Raw genomic sequence first — 6,881 nt, 5'->3', positions numbered from 1 at the left:
ACCAACACACTAAGTTTTTTCAACAACCGATTGTATTCTTTCAATATTTGTAAGTATTGATCTTTTGGAAATGTTTAATGAGATTTCTTATATAATTCTGCATTCAATTTATGCCCAGGTCACTTTGCTATTATACATTTATGTGCTGCATTTTTATGAATAGACATTTTCTCAAATTTCTTAATTATTTTGCTAAACTATGTGTTAAGAGTTTTTTCTAGAGGTCCACCTTCTTGACTCACTTTTCTGATGAGAAATCTATCAGGTTTCTCCACAGTGATTTTCAAATTTGATAGCTCCTCAATGTGAGAAATTTAATGTCAACTAAGAAATGAATTACCACTAAAGAATCTTCTCCTTTCAAGATGCTAACCGTGTTTTGTCCAGTGTGAAATCTCACATGTGCAACAAGCGTTACTCTGTGAAGAAAGGATTTCTCATGATTTTTCAAGGCATAACTTCTCCAGTAAGAAGTGTTTGGTATTCCAAGAGAATTCATTGCCCTTGGAAAGACTTTCCCTTCTTATTTAGCTTATAAAGGATTTCCTTTCTTATTTTCCATTTTAGCAGCATTTTATCACTGGGTTTTCTTGTGAACATCAAGCCTAGTGCTTGGCTGAATGTTTATTCACAGAAAATTCCAATAAAGGGTTCATCCAAGTAAAGTTTTCTTAGGTTATTTGACAACAAATTGCACATAAAAACATTTTCACACTGAACACAGAGCTAGAGATTCTCTACCTGAAAGTCCCACACGTTTTAAATTATTAAAACTGTTGCTGAAGACTTTTAGTTTATCATGTTGACAGTTTCAGCTCTCTCGTGTCATTTATGATCAGATCACTAACACGTCTTTGGTACACACATGTCGTACAATTTCTCTTCCATATGAATTTATTGATGTGGACTGAAGAATAAAGGCAACTGAAGTTACGTCCATGTTGGGTATAGTAATTCTTCAAAATGTGGGTCCTTTGGCATGTTTAGATGTTACACTACAGCTGAAGTCTCTTCCATATTCCTTACGTTCATCATTCCTGACACCATGTCATCTAAAGTCAGAATATGTTCTGAAGACATTTATAAGTTTCTCTCCAGGGTAAATTTTCTGATGTTATTTAAGATTAGTACGTTGACTGAAGGCTTTCCCACATAAATGGCATTCATATGGCTTTTCTCCAGTGCATGTTCTCTCCTATCATCTAAGGTCAGAAGATAGACTAAAGGCTTTCCACACATAGAAGACGAGCATGTGGTTTCTCTTCCGTGTGAATTCTTGTGTGTCCTCTAAAGCCAGAGCTTTGACTAAAGACTTTCCCACTTTTATCACATTCATAACACTTTTATCCAAGGTGAGTTATCTTATGTCTTCGAAGGTTAGAGGATTGAATAAAGCCTTTCCCACACTGATGACACTTCTACGGTCTCTCTCCCGTGTGAGTTTTCTCATGTCTTCTAAGGTGAGAACGCTGAGTGAAGGATTTTCCACATAGATGACATGCATATGGCCTGTCTCCAGTGTGAGTCATCTTGTGCCGTCTAAGGTGAAAGCAATTAGTATAGGCCTTTTCACATATATTACATTGATATGATTTACCTTTAGTATGAATTTGTTTATGTGGTTTAGGGGACAACTGATTACTAAGGGATTTTCCACACTGTTTGCTGACGTAGGGTTTCTTTCCACTCTGAGTTAACAAACACTGAGTCATTGTGGAACTGTGAGTGCAATCTTCTCCCAAATCATTACATTCAAAGGGATCCTCCAGAATGAGAGAGTTCTCCTTTAGAGACAAAGATTAAAAGCTCTTAATGATTTACCGACATACATCTATACATTCATTTCACCACCTTTGAATCCTAGACCAACCATTCAGTGGTAGAGCCCAGTTGAAAGGTTTCCAATGTTACTTGTGTGAAAGGAAATTAAATTTTGGCACCCCAAACTCATTTAACCAAAGGGAAAAATCAAGCTGGGAACAGGGTCACACAAACCTGCCTCCCCCTTCTGGTTCCTAAATAATATGGCTACAAGATGAAAAGCTACATGCCTCCCCCATATTTTGCCCACAAGGAGATTCCTGATGAGCTGTTAAAATTACACCATGACAATGCAAACTGATAGCTTGTCTTTACAGGCGCAGTCATCCCCAGTTCACCAGACACAAATGCATATCCAATTGTTTCCCTGCCCCATTTTGCCTATGTTGTCTTATATAAAATGCAGCTTTCCTGCATTATTCCTCTGCCTCATTTGTTTATGTCATCTTATGAAAAAAAATCCAGATTCACTAAGCCAGAAAAATTCATGAATGACTATTTTTTTCTACCCAACTTTTACATGAAAATTGTGTACTTCTCAATATCCCACCCTTTCCCCCTTTAAATTTGGAGAAAATTATCTTTGGAGAAAGGTATACACCTGTTCCCCAGGTGCATGTCCTTAACTCTGGCAAATACATCTCCTAAAATGATTGAGACTTGTCTCGTCATTTTTCTCGATTGACACTTGCGTACATATTATCTTCTGCAGACACAGATATTTTCTCTTTTGTAAGATCCCAACTGCAGAGTTATTCCATTAATTGTGATGATATCAATATCTTTCAAAGTCTGAGCATGAGTAATGTGTATGCACTTGTTCTATTTTAAAGATCTCATGTTATGGTTTACAACACAGGTCACTTTATTCACTGAATTCAAAGTATCAAATTTTTTTTTTTTTTGCTTAGAAAGCACTTAGGGCCAGCCTAATTACACTCAGGTGACTGTGCGTCATTACTAACTTAACCCATTACCAGATCTTTAACTTAGATGACTGGTGTACAGAGCTATAAAACTCACCATTGTCATACCGGTGGATGCATCTTTTCTGATAGGATGCATGGTTATCGTGTGTTTTTTCTTAAGGGCACTTTCCTTGTCTGAAATAATTGAAAAATAAATTGTTACCTTGGTATTATGGTAATAAAATTGTTTGAAAAACCACAAGGCCTGTTTACTTTTTTTCAAAAATTGACACTTAGATGTGGCAAATGTGTCAAATGAAGAAAATACTTCAATAGAACAGAAGGTAAAGCGTCAGCAATTAAAAAGAGTCTTAAAATTAAAATGTGAAAAGATTTAAAATGGACATGAGATATCAGGCAGGTAAATAGAGGGATAGTCTTCACAGGGGTATCAGTAAAAGAGTCAGCATGTGACAGTTTAACCCCAACGAGTACATGAATTATCCTTTTCCTGAAAGTAAAAGAAAAGGCAAGAGGACACAAGAGTAGCATCTGACATATGAACAAAAATGATGATACCATCTAAGGAATTCTGCTCCAGTAGCTTAACCTACATTTTAGAAATTACCACTCATTTAATAAAACCTCTAATTAATATTTGACTGATATTATTCATTGACAAAGCACCTCCTCCTATTAGAGCACAGGACCCTGTTGCTTACCCAGATTCTGGCCTTGGAGAAATTCTCTTCCTTCCCGCCAGAGCTCTTTTCCTTCCTCCAGCTGCAAAGTTATATAGGATTTGCTTATCTGGTACCCTGTTAGTGGAAACAGTACATGTGTTTTGAGTTCACTGTCAATAAATGTGCATTATCACCAACTGTAAGGCAGGCTATCAAGGAAGAATAAAACAGTGAAGGTCAGCTCAGGCCACAAGACCTAGAACACAGAAAACTCCCCAGGATTTTTTTGACCCAACATGAGACTAGAAAATAAATCCAAATGAAAGGTCCATCAGGAAAAGGAAATTCAAAACAGTCAGGACCTATGAATGCTGAGTCCATGCCTAAGTTCCAAGACACAATGCAGAATACACAGTCTTTTCAGAAAGAGATTAATTAAACCTCTGCACAGTATGTTTATTATTATTCTCATGCAGAACAAAAAAAAAATTTGATTTACAAAAATAATTGATGTTCTATACAGAAAAGATATTGCTATTGTTTTCACTAATTGGTCTCAGCCTAAGCGTAGCGACTAAAGCAGAAGAGTTATTTAGAAAATATTAAATTTAATACATTGAAAATATTCATTAGGCCGGGCGCGGTGGCTCAAGCCTGTAATCCCAGCACTTTGGGAGACCGAGACGGGCGGATCACGAGGTCAGGAGATCGAGACCATCCTGGTTGACACGGTGAAACCCCGTCTCTACTAAAAAATACAAAAAAACTAGCTGGGCGAGGTGGCGGGCGCCTGTAGTCCCAGCTACTCGGGAGGCTGAGGCAGGAGAATGGCGTGAACCCGGGAGGCGGAGCTTGCAGTGAGCCAAGATCACGCCACTGCACTCCAGCCTGGGCGGCAGAGCGAGACTCTGTTTCAAAAAAAAAAAAAAAAAAAAAAAAGAAAATATTCATTAAGTTCTCAGGTCTGTTCTGAGTATTAGACACTGAGTACCAAGGAAATCATGAAATCCTTGTCAAGATTACATTCTAATTGAGTGACAAACTAAATAAAACAAAATAAAATAAAATAAAATAAAGATATTTCTTTCAGACAGATTTAGAGAGCTCAAACTTTTTCAGATAAGATCTGTGAGAGAATCAGAGAAGAGATTAGAGTTAGATATGGGGAAGCTGTTCCAACACTTATTGAATGAATGAGTCAATGTGTGTCTACATACATACGTGAATGTTGAGGGACTCACCGAGGGACACCAGGTGACTGTTGTTTTCCAGCATTACATCTCTGTACAGCTTTCTCTTGGATGTGTCCATCATGGCCCACTCTTCCTGGGTGAAGTCAATAGCTACATCTTCAAAAGTCACTTTCTTCTAAAACATCACAGACACTTTAGTTTGGACAGAGAATCCCTTTTAACGTCCAGAGGAGGAAGGCTGAGATGACATAGGTAGGAGCTGGGTATGCAGAACACCCAGTGTTTTAGGTTCCAGCCAGTTCATTCTCAATACTAGGCTGGTATCTGCCTTTCCGATTCACTCACAGAGACGTGCCCACTCTTAATCCATTAAACTTTACTATGAAGAAATATCACATGAAGTGTGGCATAATATAGCCCAGATATTTTTCAGTAATGTGTTAATCACCTGTACATAACTGAGTATAAAATTTTCGCTTGAACCTTCATAAATAAAACAAATTTACCATGAATTTCAAGAAAATTACAGAGTAGTCACAAGGCAAATAACCATGATTTACTACTTTTTAAACATGACCGTGATTAAATAAATTATTTCTCTACATAAACCACAGGTTTCTCACCAATCAAATGGTTAAAAGACCTATTATGTGCTTTGAATAATCTAACGAAGTAATAGAAAACATGTTTCCTATCTAGCAAATATTTATTAAATACATGTCATTGGTCCCTCATTCATTAAAAAGTTAGAAAGTAATGAACCAGACTCCAGCATTCTTCAGAACTGAACAAGTTTTACGCAGAATATAGGATTCAATTTATACATAGAGTCACTCTAATGTTATGTAATTCAGGTGTTCATGACAAGGCTTGAAGACAGTCGAGCAGCACAAGACAAGACCGCTGAGGCTGCTATACTGAGGAAGTCTTAGTCTGATGATTCCTGTGATATGAAGCTTCCTGTTCTCAAGGCAATCCAAACATCAGTTATCACTGCCTCTCTTTTAACTTTACCTTGTCACTTGGCTTGTTCAAGGATAAAAAGGCCTCTTTACTGTTTTGCTTTTTTCTAACCAGCCCTTATGAAGCATTTCCACAGAACCCTAAATTGTACTCTATCTACTATATTCCTTCTCCTGAGTGTGCAACCATAATTAAGTAATTGTATTTCTTATATGTTACTTTCAGTTACCAGAAGGTGAAAAGGTTAATTATCAAAAGGTAAAATGAATGGGGATAAGAATAATAATGACTTCTTTAGTTGTCCTTTTGCAAAGTTTTTAAAAGCACAAATATATTTTATCAAACTCTCCTTTTTCCTCAGCACTGTGCAGCTCTTGCCCAAGGCCTATCACACGGGATTTATTGAACTCAGCTGCTAGAACATCAGCCTCATTATTGGGCTGTGATCTTCTGCTCTTCACGCATCTCTATTGCCTGCATTCATCACAATCCTAAGTCTATTTCAGCCAACGGTACAGTTAATGGGTCAATTATTTCCCTATGAGGTTATAGGATGGATAGAAGAAAAAGAAATACATAAATGAGACCTCTCATGTCTTTTTTTGTAAATAGCCTGAATAGGGGCTGGAATAAAGTAGTGTAATATTAGAAATTATATTGATAATTTAGGAATCTTTGACACATGACACCCAACCTAGAGTCCTGAGAAAACTTAATTGGAGGCCAGATACCTGAAAGTCTCCTGATTGCATTTGGAACACCCAGGCTGGATGGATTTTGCATCATGAAAACAAACAAACAAAAAGAATAAAAATGAAACACCCATGCAAACTGCAGAAAACTGCCCATTTGCCAGCAATATGGGTGTCATTTCAGCAGAAAGAGGCATCCCCTACTCACTAGTGAATGCATTGTCAAGAACTCAGTCTCTCTCTGTCTTCTTCTGGATTTCCACTTGCAGACACTTCAGGCACTAAAAAAAGCTGAGGTTGGAGAAAGAACACGTGAGACAGCAGCCTTGTACACAATTTTCAGACCAACCTGTGATGAAAAGCCAGACCTTCACTGAAGTGTGACATCACCTGCACCACAGCCTGACCAATAGACACAAACACACAGAGGCCTCTCCTCTTTCCCCAAGGTCAAAATTAGGAAGCCTATGACTATGGTTTCTGACAAAGAAGGAACACAGATATCTTGTGAACGAGAACATTAAAAGCACTGAGTTTTGTATGTTAATTGACACAAGTCCAGATATTCAATTCCCTCACTGATTTTAAAATACAGGGATCCCTGACTCCGCCCACATGTGG

At 37.6% G+C, this 6,881-nt stretch overlaps 1 pseudogene; it reads right to left on the bottom strand.

Moving 5' to 3' along the window:
• Positions 1-830: 830 nt before the first annotated feature.
• On the bottom strand, positions 831-6,480 carry LOC139361102 (zinc finger protein 705A-like; annotated as a pseudogene).
• Between the last annotated feature and the right edge of the window lie 401 nt (positions 6,481-6,881).

This window comes from Macaca nemestrina (assembly GCF_043159975.1).
Source record: "Macaca nemestrina isolate mMacNem1 chromosome 8 unlocalized genomic scaffold, mMacNem.hap1 SUPER_8_unloc_3, whole genome shotgun sequence".
Lineage (NCBI taxonomy): Eukaryota > Metazoa > Chordata > Mammalia > Primates > Cercopithecidae > Macaca > Macaca nemestrina.
Note: the sequence above shows the minus strand (reverse complement) of the source record. Positions and strands in the feature narration are given on the sequence as shown.